Consider the following 18,512-nt stretch of genomic DNA (forward strand, 5'->3'; position numbering starts at 1 on the left):
ACATGCATTAAAATTTATTGCGTAACAATATTAAATTCTAGAAATGTGTAAAACACATTCAGCCATGTTTGTAGAAATGTAAAGATAATTTTACACAACAAATTTATTAATACTGAACATTTTCTAAAAATATCTTGAACATTTGTTTAAATACAATTGTCAATTATTTGAATGCATGATGAACAGTTTTCAAAAACACGTTATAATTTTTAATACATGTGAAACATTTTCCAAAAACATGTTCAACATTTTTCAAATGCACCAACACTTTCTTTAAGTTTATGGTTGTTGTAATTCTTTCTTACATTTCTTTTTTCAAGTGGTAAAATAACATTAGAACTAAAAATAAACATGGACTTGAAAAAAGGAAAAAAAAAAACTAATGCAGGTACATTGGAGCGCCATCTATAAAAATTTTTGCTTGAAGAGGTACATAACAACCAAAGCTGATTATTGAAGCACATCATCACGAATGCTATTTAGTTGAGCATCTTAAGAAGATATATGCTCACTGTTTGGAGCCAGTTGAAGGAGAGGAAAGATGTCATATCTCTAGCCTAGACCACAAGCACTTGGTTATGTGAGTATGTCAGGCAGGCCTAAGAAGAATGACAAGAAGAGGGAGGAGGGAGGAGCACCAAAAGGCAAGAAAAAGTCAAAGCATGGCATTAAGATTACTTGGAGCATGTGTGGCCACAAGGGGCACAACAAGACATGCTGCAACAAGAATCCTGAAAAGGGGAAGAAGAAAAATGCATTCCTGAAGAAAACAAGGAAGAAAATTAAGGCAACCGAGGTAAATACTTGTTCACTTTTCATTTACTTGTGCTTTATTTAAATTGCTTGTGTATTGTTTGAGATTCTTATGCACTATTATTTCTTACACCAGGATGAAAACATTGATGCTCAGATCAGAGTAAGTCAGGAGACTAAGAACAAAGGAAAAGATCAAGCAGAAGCAGGAACAAGTGGATCGAAGCGGAAGGCTACCAAAAATTTTTTGTCTAAGCTAAGGAAAACAAATCAAAGAATTGATCCTGCTTGACTGGTGCTTCTATGGTATTATTAGTATGTTAAAAGAGATTTCAGTACTATTGAACTTTTGGTTATGTCCTTTTGATTTAAATTCTTATGTCGGCATGGTCATGTACCAGTGTTTATCATTTTGGTCTGTCTAGACTCCAAACGAACAGTTTATGTCACCGCGACTTGGTGCTATTTGCGTGATACTTATGTGGAAAATGGGTGTGAAATGGCACCGTCAAATCTCTGCTGCTTATTTGCCTTGTATGTTAGAATTTGCTGTTATCCGCAAAAAAAGAATAATAGAATGTGCTGTCTGGTGCAACTACCATGTACCTGCTGTTTATGTTTTGTTGGTTGCTATCAAATGCACTGATCTTATAAGTAGTTGCCAAATGCATCAAAAGTTCACTGATCTTATAAATTGCCATGCTGTCAGTGTTATGTCTGCTCTTTGATCTTGCAAAAGGGTGTCAAATGCAACACAAACTTGCTAATTCAGTGTTACAAAATCTCACATTACATTCACTGTTATATGGCACCAGGCCATTACATTCACTGATATTGCTAATTACCTACTTCCTCCGTTCCTAAATATTTGTCTTTTAGAGATTTCAAATGGAGTATCACGTACGGATGTATATAGACATATTTTAAAGTGTAAATTCACTCATTTTACTTCGTATCTAGTCACTTATTGAAATCTCTAGAAAAATATATATTTAGGAACGGAGGGAGTAGCACATTTGCTGCAACTACACCTAACGGGAACATCATCAAGCCATGGAACACACTCTTATATCGGTCACACACACAATAGAGAGCTCGGTGTGGGAGGGGAACTTTTGGTCTATGGGGACATATGCACCCTATATGGGAAAAATAGTAATTCAACAAAAAGTCAAAAATTCTTGAAAATATTTTTGAAATAAACTTGATCTTCTATTGTACTCGTGAGAAAAAGAATCCACAAAAAAAATATCCCTTTGACTTCTTTTCAAAAAAGACAAAATTTTGGCTAAAATAGTGTGAATAGTGATATATAGTAGCAAATAAATTTTGTCTTTTTTGCTGTGAGGTCAACTTTGTTTTTTTTCGTCGAGATTTATATACAAGTGCAAAAGTAAGTCAAGTGTTTTGTCAAAATAGTTCTTACCTATTTTGACTTTTTATTAAAATATTAAAAAAATCTCCATATAAGGTGCATATACAATCAGGAACCAAAGTGTATTTCCCGCTCAGTGTGCCAGTTTCTGGGATTTCGAGTTCAAAGTTCGACTCAGACTAGAAGTACGAGGTCAAAGTTTTCTTTTTTCCAGACTTTTCCATGCAAATATGATCCCTAAATAAACTACTCGTAATTAAATGCAATATCGGTCAGACACAATACGAGGCGTAGCAGAAGTGCAGAACTCCATGCGAGGACAACACAACACCACAATCGACGCCCGGCACGGCCGCCACGCCTCTCCCTTCTCGCGCCCCTCAAGCTCCCTCTGCTCTCATCCCGCAGCAATAGCAGCAGACGTGGCGGCCGATCGAGCGGGTGTGTCAGCACTAGCACCACGACCACCGGCGGGGGTTGCAGGAGAGTCTGATTCTCCTCGCGTCGACGCCGACTAGCCCTCCAGATCCAGCGCGGGGCCGATTCCGGAGACCGGAATGCGGTCGGGTAACCATCTTCCTCCTCCTGGCGGCAAAATTTCGTGTTTTGACCTTTTTCACATCTAAAATCAGGATTTGATCTCCGTTTAATTTTTTTTGACATTTGACCTTTTTGGCTACCGCCGTCCTCCCTGGCGGTAGATGTGTACAGGCTACCGCCGTCCTCCCTGGCGGTAGGTTGCTTTGACGGCCAGGCCGTCTGGCCGTTAACGGGGTCTGACGTGGCAAAGGGACCTACCACCACACCCCACGGCGATAGGCTCCAACACCCTACTGCCGAGGTCTTTGGCGGTAGGGTCCTAGAGATAAGGTTCAGTGGGGTCCACTCACCACCCACCCACTCCACTCATCTTCTTCCTTCCCGAGCTCACACTCTCTCTCCCTTTTCTCCCCCACCCAAGCACCCACTAGATCCACCTCCATTGCTTGAGATTTGTCCAGTGGATCGAGGCCATTTGCATCATCCAAGGTACCTCCCGATCCCTCCTTCATTTGGTTGGTTCAAATCATCTAGTTTTGTTGGAATCAACTAGTTTTGCAACCCCCCTAGTTCTTCCTCTAGTTTAGCATTTATTGTGCACTTATGGCACATTTATGGGGCATTTATGGTGTATTTATGGTTGATCTAAGTAATATGTGTCACTCTTTGTTGTGGCAAGGTAGCTTAAGAGTTAGGGTTAGGGGTTTAGTTAGGTTAGGGTTAGGGTTAGTGCTATGATTAATGTATACTAGTTGTTAGATTCAAAATCTTATGTTTTAGATAGTTCATCCATATGAAATGACCGGTCCATGGACGACTCAATTTTGTTCCGTTGTTTTTAGATGGATAAACTAGTGAATGTGCATTATTTGGACAAGGCGGCTTTCATGGATGGAAATGCCGACGAAGGGGAGGAGGCCATGGTTTTTGACACAAGCCCGGGCTATGATGATATTGTCGTGAAAGTGAGAAACGTCCGCAATTGGATTAACCCAAGTGATGGTGTGAAGCTTACTGGACGGTATGATGTGAGAGTGGGAGTAAGATCCCGATTAAAAAGTATGCCCATCACCTCTCAATTGCATTGGGATGTTTATAAGGAGAAAGTTGAGGGATCACAAGACAAGTCACTTGAGTTATTTGCCACAAGACAAGTAAAGGTTGAAGTTCCTCGGCCACTACTTGACTTGAACCGGAATGTGTCCTCCCCAATACATGATGCTGTCGTGGTGTATGACCACAATGCGGCTGGCCAACCACCAAGTAGCCAACCAAATGAAGAGGACATCAATGCTAGAGCAATAGTTCTTGTAGGTGATGATCATGTTGAAGATGAGGCCGTTGCTCATGTTGATGAACATGCAAATGTTCATGTTGATGAAGATGCCATTGCTCATGTTGATGGAGATGCTATTGCTCAAGATGATGTGTATGCGGAAGAAGAAGAGATTCATTACAATCCCATTGGTGACTTGGATGTCATTGTGCATCAACAAGACATGGGCCGGAACCTACCTTATAGCCTTATGTGTAGGTATGAGTCAGATGATGAGGGTCCACCGGAAGAATTGGATGATGATGGACTCACGCCGCAAGAAAATCAAATTTACAAGAAGGTCAATGGCAAGGAAAGAGGACCCTCTTTGTTTCATGATCTTAGCCTTGCCGACAAGGCCATTGTTGATGGTGGCATGAGGTTGGGCTTGATCGAATCATCGCCTTGCCCGAGGATGGGTGATCCAAGGCCACCGGGTGAGGACGAGAATGCTCATTTGAAGAAAGGGATCAAGTTTGGTTGTTTGCAAGAGTTCAAGACATGGTTGAGTGACTATGCCATTCGGAACCATAGGCCATTCGTTGTTGGTCATTCCAACAAAAAATTGTGCTACACAATCAAATGTGACAAAGAAGGTTGCCCATGGAAGGTCCGTGGAAGAAAGATCAAGGAAACCGGGCAATGGGAGTTGAAGAGTTGTGTGGCCACCCACAAGTGCATACCGCCGGAGAAAGCGGACCGAAGCAAGGGACACCGCCAACTCACATCCGAGTATCTAGGATATAAATTGTTGAATGAGATACCCCATGATCCAACCGTGAAGGTGAAGTTCCTCATGAGTTCGGTCTTCGAAAGATTCGGGTACCCGGTCAAGTATGGAAAGGCGTGGATGGCGAAGGCAAACGCTATAAGGATGTTGCATGGTGATTATGTCGCCGCGTACAACATTCTTCCGAGAATGTTAGGAGCCATTGCTCATTGGAACCCGGGCATGCGCCATAAGGTCGAGTCAATCGAGGGAGTGTTTCATCGAGCTTTTTGGAGCTTTGGGCAATGCATCGATGCATTTAGGCATTGCCGCCCCATGTTGTCAATTGATGGCATGTTCTTGACCGGAAAGTACAAGGGCACGTTGATGGTAGCAATGGCCCACTTGTCCAATGACAATGTGTTACCAGTGGCATTTGCGTTGGTGCCTTCCGAGCACGATGAAAATTGGCAGTGGTTCATGGATCATGTGAGGACGAAGGTGATTGCCCCCAAAAGAGAGGTGTGCATCATATCAGATTGCCATCATGGGATTCTCAAAGCAATAGAAGTTGACATTCCAGGCTATCCAAAGCTCCAACACCGTTGGTGCATGAGGCATTTCGTGGCAAACTTTTACCGTGCATGCAAGAGTAAGGAGTTTTGCAAAGATCTTACCCATGTTTGTGTGGCATTCAACACCGACACATTCCAAAGCCGCTATGATAAGCTATTCAAGGCGTTGGAGAAGAACAAAGGAGGGAGAGAATTCTTGACAAGGAATTTTCTGGAGAAGCATAAGTGGTCACGTGCTTACGACGAAGAAGGTTTCCGATACAGAGACATGACAAGTAACACGGTGGAATGCTTCAACAATGTGCTCAAGGGTGTCCATTCTTTGCCGGTCACTGCAATAGTGAAATATACCTTCTTCAAGCTCAACGAGTATTTTCTGAGGCATTCCGAAGAGACGACCAAATGGATAGGTGAGAAAATGGAATTTCCCTTCAAAGTTGAGGATTGGTTGAAGCATCAATCGCGCAAGTCTTGGTGTCAACAAATCATTAGTTTCAATGAAAAAGAACAAATCTACCAAGTCGATGAGCCGGGTGGCACAACAAGGGACGGCATGACATACGGTGGAGTAGCATATGAGGTGCACCTCAAGAGCCGGTGGTGTCAGTGCGAGAGACCTCACAAGTATCATTGGCCTTGCTCGCATGTGATGACCGCCGCAAGGTTCAAAAACTTGAAAGTATCCGATGGTACCACCTTGCGGTTGCATGAGTTCACATTGGAACGAACGAGGTTGACATGTGATCCTAGGTTTCATCCCTTCCTAGATCAGTCACAGTGGCCTGCGTATCATGGGCCACACATCGTCCCCGACCCCTAATTCATGGTGCCTACAAAGGGAAGAAGAAGAAAGAAGAGGTTTAGGGGTGACATGGATGACCTAGCTGGATACACCGGAATGAAACAATTTGGTAGCGGCCATTTCATGGAGGCACCGGACATCAACAGTTGTGGTAAATGTGACGAGCCGGGACACAATGTTAGGAAATGCACCAAAAATCCACGGACCGATGCCAAAACTCCGGATCCTAGTCGAAGTGGTGCCCGAAGAGGAGGTACCGGTGGCACACGAGGAGGTAGGGGTGGTAGTGGACGAGGAGGCAGGAGTGGTGCGCGTGGAGGACTGATGAATCTTGGTGGTAGTGGACGAGGAGATAGTATTAGAGGGCGTGGGGGACGGTCGGGTACCGGTGGCCGTGCTCGTAGGATGAGAAGGGTTGATAGAGGAAGGCCTATTGACATCTTACTTAACCCAGATGGTTGAAATAAGGTGAATGGTACTTGTTATTTGGTCTTGTTTATTTGTTTTTTTTGCATACATACATGTTATTTTACTTTACTAACTACCAAATTTGTCTTTATAGGCATGGCTTCTTCTGGTTCCGTGACGAGGCCACCATGTGCTAACTGCGAGGATATGCCGGACAAGTGGACATACGCCGAGTTGGATAAGGTGAAGGACAAAGATATGAGAACTCCATCATGTTGGTGTGGAGATGTTTGCAAAGTTAAGGTATCCACCGACCACAAGAAATCATGGACAAGGAAGAGGATATTTTGTTTGTCCCAACTATGCCTACGATCGTCCTCATCCAGCTCACGCCTATGATGTACCGCCGATAAGTTGTTCAAGTTCAAACATGTCGTCAACCATTGAATCTATCTTACTAATGACACCACATTTCTTCTTTATTCGTACCTAGTCGCCACCTCCACTTTGTAAGTACTTCACATGGATAGATCAAGATGTGCCAGAAGATGTTAAGAAAGATCAACATCGAGATTGTCTAAGGAGGCAGCGGTTGTTTGAAGAAGCATTTCAGAGAGGCTTGGATGAAGAGTGTCGTGAAAAGGAGAGGATGGAGCGCAAGAAGCGCGAAGAGGAGAGGGCACGCAAGGAGAAGATTGCTCGTCAAGAGGAGAGAGCAAGAAAGCTTGCAAGGGCTCGTGAAGCCCAAGAGGAGGATGAGGCACGCGACAAAAAAGGAAAATGGCCTCGTGTGACCCAATAAGGCCTTTTTTTCGAAAAAACTAGTCATGAACTATGCCTTCGATTCGAGAAACATGTGATGAACTATGTCTTTGATTTGTGATACCTATCATGAACTATGTACTATATTTGCGAAACCTGTCATGAACTATGTCTTTGATTTGATGAAACTATGTCATGAACTATGTTTGTTTTGCTGTTGCTATGACTTGATTTGTCTTGAAGTGATGAAGAAGAAAAATAGAGCAAACAGAGAAAAACAAAGCACCCTACCGCCAGTCCTCATGGCGGTAGGATGGCGAAATCTTCTGTGACCGAAACGGTCCCCTGTTCTGCAGTAGGGTTGGCCATCCTACCGCCAGTAGGCTAGGCGGTAGGCTCCTACCGCCAGGGACCATGGCGGTAGGGTTGGCCATCCTAGCAGCCATTTTTCTGTGACCAAGATGGCCACTAATTTTCCGGTAGGGTTGGTCAACCTACCACCGGTGCCTATGGCGGTAGGGTTGGCCATTTTTCTGTGACCAATTTGGCCACTGATTTTTCGGTAGGGTTGATCAACCTACCGCCGGTGCCTATGGCGGTAGGGTTGGCCATTTTTCTGTGACCAAGTCGGCCACTGATTTTATAGTAGGGTTGGGCACCCTACCACCAGAGACTATGGCGGTAGGTTCTGATCTATGTTATTTTTTAGCCCTTTGCCTTTCCATTTCTTACAACTTTCTATGAACTAAGCATCCACAAATGATCGAGTAGCAAAGACATCAATAACTGAGCATCGTTCATTACATCCACAAATGACTATTTTTTAAAGATTCATGTCCCCCTTCTAACGATTCGAATGACATAAGTTCAAACTAGAAATGATCAAGTAGCAAAGACATACATAACTGATCCATGTCCATGTCCCCCTTTTAGCGATTCGAATGACATAATTTCAAACTACAAAGCTCAAGCTCGGAGCATACATTTTCTACTTCGGAAAGAAAGATCTAAAACGCATAAGATGTTCAATTTGTGCATCACGATCAGGATTAGGCTGCAGTTGAAAATCCGACGATCCTGCCCAATTCTCCAACACACCTTTCATTTCGCGGAACCATGCCCATCGAGCACGCCGTTCAGGAATCTCTAACTTGCCTTGACTTATTGCCCATCCAATGACCTGTCCGGGTTTTCTCAAGTCCAGCTCGCGGAATTCTTCTTTGTTCACGGAGAAAAAGATCTCCGTTGCCACAACATGTCTGCATGCATATTCCTTCTCGTGCAGCTCATCAAGTATCTTCTCTTTTTCTTTCACAAGCCTATAGAAAACTTTTCTCTCCTTATGATCAGAAGGTTCCTCCATGAATGAATACTTGTTCATATCCATCATGGCAGCCCACTCCTCATCATTTATCTTGAACCATGCATCAAGCTCCCTCTTGATACCAAGTTCTCGCTCCGGTACAATCTTCTCAGACGCTGCCGCCAAACTCTTAGATGCAATGCCACAACACTTCTCATATACTTTATTCAACTGCTCCGGGGTCATGTTTTCCATGCTACATGAAATGGAACAAACCATAACTCAAATCAAATGATACAATACAAACACAAAGCATAACTTATTTATAATGTTCTCACTGGTTCAAATGACATAGGTTGCATAAATGATAAGGGTACATGCCATTACAGTCCAAATGACACTACACCATCATTTGTTTCAACCCCCTCTACTACTCTATCAACAAGACATCTTTGTCGTACGGCCCGGGGTTGCAACAAATGATATCATTTCTTTCACGGACCCAAGCCCAACGAGTTGCCCGACTAAGTATTGCCGATGATGCTTGCCTGACTAGCCAATCAATGATCTGGCCAGGGTTGTTAAAGTCCATCTCATTCACTTCATCCCTTGTTCCACACAATACAATTTGCCTTGCAAGAGTGCGTCTATGATTTTTCTCTTAATTCTTGAGGTTGCTTATGTTTTTCTCTTTAGCTTGGTATAACTTAACTCTGGCATCGTCACACTTCGACACATAATACTTTGAAAAATCTCTACAAGCCGCATTCAATGCATCAACGACTTTGACCCACAAGTCCACCTTTTCCTCAATGACTGCACATTCAAGCTTCGCCGCTGCCTCCGCGGAAGTCTCAACAAAGATGATCGGTCCCATCCTACAAGTCGAGGGATTACTATAACGGTCATCCAAGGAAAAAATCCTAACCGTCTCTTGATAAAAACTAGAATCCTAGGAGTAGAACGAGCTATAATTCAAGAGGTACCTACTCTAACAAAACCCTAATTAAACTATAACCACAACGTTCATCATATTTTCATTTACTTAAGCATAACCATAAACACAACCTTAACCCTAACCATGTCATTAACCCTAACAAAACCCTAAATGATATTTCTTACTACCCAAACAATGCTAGTGACACAATACATTGTCAAAGCACAAATATTACCCTAAATGCATCATATACATTGATTTCACCACAACAAAACCATGAACTAGTGATTCCAACAAAATGAGCAAAATGCATGATTTGAACCAACCAAATGAAGGGGGATGGGGGAGGTACCTTGGTTGATGCAAATGGCCTCGATCCACCGGCCAAATCTCAAGCAATGGAGGGGATATAGTGGGTGATTTGGTGGGGGAGAAGAGGGGGAGAGAGTGAGAGCTCAAAAGAAGAGTGGGGTGAATGAATGGGTGGGGGAGCAGCACAACCCCTCCTTCAAAACCTTATCCAGGAACCTACCGCCAGAGTGACTGGCGGTAGGTTGCAACAGCCTACCGCCATAGACGGCGGCGGTAGGTCCTTTGCCACGTGTACACGACCGTCAACGGCCAGACGGTGTCAGGGAAGCTACCGCCACGAGGGGCGGCGGTAGCCTGCACACATCTACCGCCGGGGTCTCCGGCGGTAGCAAAAGGGTCAAATCTCGAATTTTTTCCATAACGGGGTCACATCTCGATTTTAGACATGAAAAGGGTCAAAATACAAAATTTTGCCCCTCCTAGCGTCCTATGCCCGAGCTCTGGCGGCGTTGTCGTTGTTGTGTGGTAGCCTCGTGATGCGAGCCAGCAACAATATGAAGAAGGAGAGTGGAGCGACCACGCTGCACGGCGGCACGCAAGGAGGTTTGGAGAGTGATCTTTTCTGCCGAGCGGGATGGTTACTAGAGCATCTTCAGCCGTGCCCTCAACATGGCCCCGGGTGATTTTTTAACACTAGTGGGCGAAAATCGGTCTAGTCGTGTCCCCAGAAGCCCGTTTTTCGCCGGATTGGGTTGGAATTGGAGCCGGCGGACCCAGGCCGAACCACACGTACACACGACGTCGGGCGGCTATAAAATCAACGCATCCCCCTCACCTCTGGCAACACCCCGCCCCGCTCTGCCTCTCTCTCCCCTGCGTAGCCGCCGCCGACAATCCTCCCATCTCTCCCCATGCCCAGCCGCGACGATGGGTGAGCGACACCCCGGTGATGCGGCGGCGGCCAACGGCTTCGGCCGCCGCTTGCTGCATGGGTGGGATGCGTATCTGCTCTTCGAGGCCAACAGCCCGGCGCCGCCCGACATGTGCAGGGCCGGGCAGGTGGAGGCTCAGCGTTGGTGGCGTCCCCATTCCCCCGGTGCCCGACGTCAACGCGCCCCCCAACCTCTTCGCCGACGAGGTCGACCGTGTGTGGGCATCACTGGCGGAGCAGCAACGCGCCCTCCTGCAGTACGCCGCCAACAACCACGAGGCATGGGCGGCGTACTTCCACCATCGGCAAGCGCAGCGGCTGGCCTCGACCAATAGGACGCCGGTTGTGGGGGCATCAAGAACAGCGAGGGGCGCCGCCTGTGGTGGGGCGCCCCAGGCCACATGCTCCACGAGGTTCTCCAGCACCTCGAGGGTGGCAACGACCCGCCGTCGACATACCCTGTTGCGGCCGCCGTCCCGGTCTCCCGCCGGAGTGCCGGGCAATGGATGCCCAGGAGGTTCGGCTCCTCCTCGTCTTCCTCCTCCCACTCCTCCTCCAGCTCCTCTTCCCACTCCTCCGGCTTGCCGGCGGTGTTCCGCATCAAGACCGAGCCCGCAGCGGAGATGCCGCTCGGCCCGTGCAACCACAACGTCAGCATCGTCATTAACAAGGTCGGCAAGCGCACCTCCTCCTTGGCTCCTCCCCGCTACGTCAACCCGAAGATGGAGCTGAGGCTTGCCGCCGTGAAGACGGAGCCGGGGCTCGCCGTTGTGAAGACGGAGCCAGGGCTCGCTAGCGGCGTGAAGGAGGAGCTCGACGACGCGGCAGCCTTGAAGTGGGCGCGTGAAGACTGGGCGCGGACGGAGCTGGAGCGCCAGTGCCGCACCTACGAGCAGTTCGTCGCTCGGTGCCGTGGCCGCGGCAAGGAAGGCGTTGTCGTCCTCGACGACGACAACAACGACGATGCGCCGCCACCACCGGTCCGACATGGCGATGCTGGGTAGGGGTCCAGCAGGGGCGGCCGCGTCAAGGAGGAGAAGAACGTCGAGGACAACGGCGAGGATGACGGCGACGTCGGCGACTTCTCCGCGCTCAGCGCGTTCTTCGGCCCGTAGTTGTAGTTGCGACCGTTTTTTTTAAAGTACCAAACTTGGTTATGTAATGCCATGTTCACCGAATTTTAGCCGAACCTTTGTCCAGTTTGCCAAACTTTAGCTGAATTCCTTTTTTAAAACCGCCTTCTGGGGGCAACCCTAGGCCGGCGGCCGGGAAACCGAAAGCCCCCACTCTGATTTTAAGCACGAGCTCGCCCTCATGCGGCGATTTTACGCGCCCCCTGGGGGGCCAACGGCTGAGAGCATCTCCAGCCGTTCGGCCCCCCAGGGCACCGAAAAAGAGCCGCCTAGGGGCGAACCAGCGCTAGATTGGCGTGTGGGGGCGACTTTGTTCCCATTCGTCGGCTCACAGGTCGCCGCGGGCTCGGCGATATTCCGTATAAATTTTTGCAAACTTGGCGATTGTGGCACGAACTCGGCCAAATTTCATTGAAATTTGTACAAAAAACATAAAAACTTGCAAACTACGCCTAACTACGCCAAACTACACCTAGCCGTCGTCGTCACCGTCGTCGTCTACATGCCAAGAAGCCTGTAGAAGCGGGTGTAGTCGACACCGTCGCCGTCATCATCGCACGCCTCGCCTGTGCGGCTTCAGTCCCTACTACAGCCCTGGCCAGGGTCACTGAAGCGCGGTGGGGCGCTGGACGGTGTGGCCTTGTCCTCCTCGTTGCTGTTGAGGACGACAACACTGCCCTCCTCGTGCCTGCGGTGCTGGGCCTGGAGCTCCGCGTACGCCCGACGCTAGCGGCGCACCTGCTCGCAGACGTAGTCCTCCTTTGCCCACTTGAGGGCGGACTCGTTGTTGGGGGCCACCATTGTCGATGTGCTGCGGCTTCATGGGGAGCAGCCCTGGCTTGGGCTTCAGCCAGACCAGGCGGAGGGAGCGCGGGGAGGGCCGAGTTCCCTCGTTGATGACGAGGGCGCCACTGTGGGTGCGGCGCCTGAGCGGCATCTCCTCCGGCTCGGGCTTGATGGGGCGGAGCGCTGGCGAGCCGGAGCCCGATGACGAGAAGGACCCTGGCTCCATCCGCCGCGGCGTCGAGGAGCTGCCACGACGGTGAGAGAAGGACGGCTGCGGTGGGTACTCAAGGCACGACATGTTGCCGGTCTCGATGTGGTCGAGGACGGCCTTGAGGGTGCTGCCTGGCACGCCCCACCACTCGCGCCGCCCGTCGGTGTTGAGGCGGCCACAGGGGATGACGCCATTGGCGGAGGCGATCTGCTCCTCGCGGCGGCACGCGAGGTACATGGACCACATCGTGTGGCTGTCGGTGGCGTACCACGGCTTGTTCCACTGCTCCTCCATCAGGGAAGAGCGGATGCGGGTGATCTCGGCCCGCTGCGCCGCCCCTTCGAGCACCTGTGGCACCAGGACGCCGCTGGTGCTCAGCCTCCACGCCCCTGGCACTCGCATGTCCCGGGGTGCCGGGTACTCGGCCTCATAGTGGAGGCGCGCCTCCGGCTCTTGGAGATGGCGGCGGCCGAAGCCGTTCGATGCCGCGCCGTCGCCTGGAAACCTCTCGGCCATCTGTTCGTCAGTGGGAAGGGGGAGAGTATTGCTTTGTGTGCCGGAGAGGGGGAAATGTGAGCTGTCACTACTAGGAAAATGCTTATAGATAGAAGTTTACCAGTAGCATTTGTTTATGACCCCACGCTACTAGTAGTTAGTAGTAGCGCTGGCTATAAAGAGAGCTATTAGTATCTGTTAGTAGCAGCGCTTGTTACCTAGCCTCACGCTACTGCTAAGTGTAACACACCGCACCCCCTGATCAAAAAATAGCAGCAACGCTTGTCGTCCAACCGGCGCTACTGCTAGTTTAGGATCTATAGCGCATGTTTATCTAAACGCGCTACTGCTAAATTTTCTATGTATAACATTTTACCAGTAGCGTGTGTTTCTGGCCCGCGCTATAGGTAGTGTGAAAGCACAAGTGCTCCCTGGGTGATTTTGGTAATTAATGTCAACATATCTCTTGTTGGACTAACACTTTTACCTAGTATTGTTTCAGATAAGTTCAACAATGGAGTGGCTTGGACTAATGGATGTGGAACCCCTTCAAGATGCTAAGGACAAAGGATTGGCTGAAGCTTCAAGCACAAGACTCTACATTTTACATTTTAGTGATCCAAGATCACATTGAGTCTATAGGAAAAGCCAATACTATTAAGGAGGGATGAGGTGTTGCTTAATGGCTTGCTTGCTCAAAGTGCTTAGTGATATGCTCCAAAGCCCTCAACTACTTTCTCACATCCACATATGACCTAAACCAAAAGTCAAACTCGGCCCCACGGATTCTTTCCATCCGGCGCCACCGAGTTCAGATGTCATAGCCACTGCCACAAACCGTAGGCAAATCGGTCTCACCGATAGGGATCTCGGTCTCACCGAGATGGGATTCTAATCTCTCTGTGTATGTCCATTACCAAAATCGGTCTCACCGAGTTTGTGTAACCGGTCCTACCGAGATTGCAATGTAAACTCTCTTGTTCCCTTTCGTAACATTTCGGTCTCATCGAAATGAGCGAACCAGTCCCACCGAGTTTACCTGACCAACTCTCTGGTTAGCTTATTACCAAAATCGGTTCCACCGAGTTTGTGTAATCGGTCTCACCGAGATTACGTTATGCCCTAACCCTAACCATATCGGTCCTACAGAGTTGCATGTCGGTCCCACCAAAAATCCTAACGGTCACTAGATTTGCTGAATCGGTCCGACCGAGTTTCTCAATTCGGTCCCACCGAGATTGGCAAGTTGTGTGTAACGGTTAGATTTTGTGTGAAGGCTATATATACCCCTCCACCTCCTCTTCATTCGTGGAGAGAGCCATCAGAACAAACCTACACTTCCAACTTTTTTCTGAGAGAGAACCACCTACTCATGTGTTGATACCAAGATATTCCATTCCTACCATATGAATCTTGATCTTTAGCCTTCCCCAAGTTGCTTTCCACTCAAATCTTCTTTCCACCAAATCCAAATCCTGCGAGAGAGAGTTGAGTGTTGGGGTGACTATCATTTGAAGCACAAGAGCAAGGAGTTCATCATCAACACACCATTTGTTACTTGTTGGAGAGTGGTGTCTCCTAGATTAGCTAAGTGTCACTTGGGAGCCTCCGACAAGATTGTGGAGTTGAACCAAGGAGTTTTTAAGGGCAAAAAGATCGCCTACTTCATGAAGATCTACCGCTAGTGAGGCAAGTCCTTCGTGGGTGACGACCATGGTGGGATAGACAAGGTTGCTTCTTCGTGGATCCTTCTTGGGTGGTGCCCTCCATGGACTCGCGCAGCCGTTACCCTTCGTGGGTTGAAGTCTCCATCAACGTGGATGTACGATAGCACCACCTATCGGAACCACGACAAAAACATCCGTGTCTCCAATTGCGTTTGAATTCTCCAATCCCATCCCTTTACATTCTTGCAAGTTACATGCTTTGCTTTCCGCTGCTCATATACTCTTTGCATGCTTGCTTGAGATGTATTGTGATTGTTAAACTTGTGCCAAAACTCCACTTAAACTTAAAGAAACTAAAAACTGCAACTTTTAGCACTCAGTGTCTAATCACCCCCCTCTAGACACCTCTTCTTGATCCTTTCAATTGGTATCAGAGCTTTAGTCTCCATTGCTTTGGTTTAATCACCATTGGAGGAAGATGGATGAGTCTACTTTCGGGAGTCTTAGACATAGAGTGCCTATACTTGATGGAGAGTATTTTCATGAGTGGAAAAATGAGATGCTTGTGATTTTCAATCAATATCATTTGAACAAGTACATTGCTAGCCCTTGTGCACCTCATGTTGATCCTATGCATCCTACCCTTGATGAGTCAATTGACATGGTTCGCAATCTTAGAACTGCCAATCTTATCACTAGAGGCTTGACTCGAAACTTGATTGGAAATTTGCCTACTCTTGAGTGTGCCTACACTATATGGAAATTCCTTGAGGAACAATTTCTGGATTATTCCTTGAAAAATCTAGATGAAATTCTCCATAAGTCTATTGCCTTGAGTAAGACGAATTCCAATGATCCTATGTTTGGTGATTGTCTATTCGAGCTTACAAATCTTATGCGTGCCAAAGGAAATATTGGAATCATTAGCGATATTATTTCCGAAGCTACTAGAATTCATAAAGAAGATCATTGTCAAACTCACTCTAACGAATCACCCTCTCTAGGAATTGATCCACCACATGACGATGTTGAACATGGATACTATGATGAGGATGATGATACAAACTTTGATCTTAATGATGCAATGAGACACTTTGGTCTTATGGCAAATCTTCGGGGATATATGGCAGGAGGAAAGGAATGGGTTCTTGATAGTGGGTGTACCGATCACATGACCGGAGACAAAAGATATGTTTCATGAGCTTGCTAAAAACGATGGTCCTCGAAAGTATGTCACTTTCGGTGACAACTCAAAGGGTAAGGTGGTTGGCCTCGGTAAGGTGGCCATCTCACATGATAGCTCCATTCAAAATGTTATGCTCGTTGAATCTCTTGGCTACAACTTACTTTCTGTATCTAGACTTGCTGATTTCAGTTTCAATGTCCTATTTACTGAAGTAGATTGCCAAGTGTTTCATAGAGATAATCATAAAATGTTCTTTACCGGTATACGTAGAGGAGATCTTTACATTGTTGATTTCACTAAAAAGACTCAACCTAGAACTTGCTTTATTGCTAAATCCTCTAAAGGTTGGTTATGGCTTTGACGATTAGGTCATGTTGGCATGCGAAACCTTGACAAGCTTATTAAAGAAATCATATCCTTGGCGTTAACGATGTCATATTTGATAAGGATAGACTTTGCAATGCTTGTCAAGCAGGTAAACAGGTTAGAGGAAGGCATCCTGTGAAGAACATCATGACCACAAGGAGGCCACTTGAGCTACTTCACATGGATCTTTTTGGTCCCAACGCCTACAAAAGTCTCAGTGGAAATTCTTTTGGTCTAGTTATAGTTGATGATTTTTCAGGATTTACATGGGTGTTCTTTCTAGATGATAAATTGCAGGTCCAAAAGATTTTCAAAATCTTCGCTAGGAAGGCCCAAAATCAATTTGAAGTGAAGATCAAGAAGGTTCGCAACGACAATGGAACGGAGTTCAAGAACACAAATGTGGACACCTTTCTTGACGAAGAAGGGATCTCACATGAGTTCTCGGCTATGTACACACCTCAACAAAATGGAGTTGTTGAGAGGAAGAACCGGACGCTCATCGAAATGGCAAGAACGATGCTTGATGAGTACAAGACGCCGAAGCACTTTTGGGCAGAAGCGGTTGAGACAACTTGTCATGCAACAAATCGCTTGTACCTTCACAAGCTACTCGGCAAGATGACATACAAGCTCCTCACCGGTAACAAACCCCAAGTTGGATACTTTCGAGTATTCGGCTCAAAGTGCTACATTCTTGATAAGCATCATCGTTCTAAATTTTCTCCTAAGTCTCATGAAGGTTTCCTACTTGGTTATGGCTCAAACTCTCACACTTACGTGTCTACAATAATTTCACCCGAAAGGTTGAAGAGACGGTAGATGTGAAGTTTGATGAATATAACGACTCGCAAGTAGAGCAATTGCCAATTGATGTAGGAGAAAAAGACCCCTCGGAAGCAATCCAAGACTTGTCTATTGGCAAGATTCGTCCAACGGAGGTGAAGGAGAGTACCTCGTCCGTCCAAGTGGAAGCTTCTACCTCACGACAAGGTGAACCAAGAGTTGATACGGAAGCATCCACAAGTAGGACACACCAAGATGAAGAAAACAAGGAAGTACACCAAGAACGTCAACAACCTCCTTCTCCACCACGACAAGAAAACGACAATGCCAACAATTAAGAAGGCCAAGAAGAAGAACAAGATGAAGAAGATGTTCAACCAAGACCCAAGAAAAAGCTTTCACGAGTTCGAGCAAGAATTGCTAAAGACCATCCCGTCGAGCAAATCTACAATGATGTCCAAACCGGGAGAATCACTCGCTCTAAAACTCGTTTAGCTAACTTTTGTGAACACTATTCATTCATCTCTAGCATTGAACCTATGAAGGTTGAAGAAGCATTGGAAGATCCGGATTGGATAAACGCCATGCATGAAGAGCTACAAAACTTTGAGAGAAATCAAGTTTGGACATTAGTTGAGAAGCCCGACAACAACCACAACATCATCGGTACCAAATGGGTGTTTCACAACAAGCAAGATGAATATGGACAAGTAGTTCGCAACAAAGCACATCTCGTCGCCCAAGGATACACACAAGTCGAAGGTATGGACTATGGTGAGACATATGCTCCCGTTGCTAGACTTGAGTCCATTTGCATCTTACTTGCCTATGCTAATCACCATGATATCACCTTATACCAAATGGACATTAAAAGTGCCTTTTTAAATGGTGAAATAGAGGAGGAAGTCTATGTTAAGCAACCTCCCGGCTTTGTCAATCCTAAGAAACCTAATCATGTTTACAAACTTCATAAAGCTCTTTATGGACTTAAACAAGCTCCTAGAGCATGGTATAAATGCTTGACCAAGTTCCTTATTGAAAAAGGCTTTGAAATTGGTAAAATAGATTCTACTCTTTTTACTAAAAGAGTTAATGGAGAATTATTTGTATGCCAAATTTATGTCGATGATATTATATTTGGATCAACTAACCCTCATTTT

The 18,512-nt window shown here is 46.7% G+C and overlaps 1 pseudogene; it reads left to right on the top strand.

The window, feature by feature from the left end:
- Nucleotides 1-608: 608 nt before the first annotated feature.
- Nucleotides 609-18,512, top strand: part of LOC123115583 (disease resistance protein RGA2-like) — a 104,216-nt pseudogene continuing 86,312 nt past the window's right edge.

The sequence above is a fragment of the Triticum aestivum genome, chromosome 5B, assembly GCF_018294505.1.
Source record: "Triticum aestivum cultivar Chinese Spring chromosome 5B, IWGSC CS RefSeq v2.1, whole genome shotgun sequence".
In the NCBI taxonomy this organism is placed as follows: Eukaryota; Viridiplantae; Streptophyta; class Magnoliopsida; order Poales; family Poaceae; genus Triticum; species Triticum aestivum.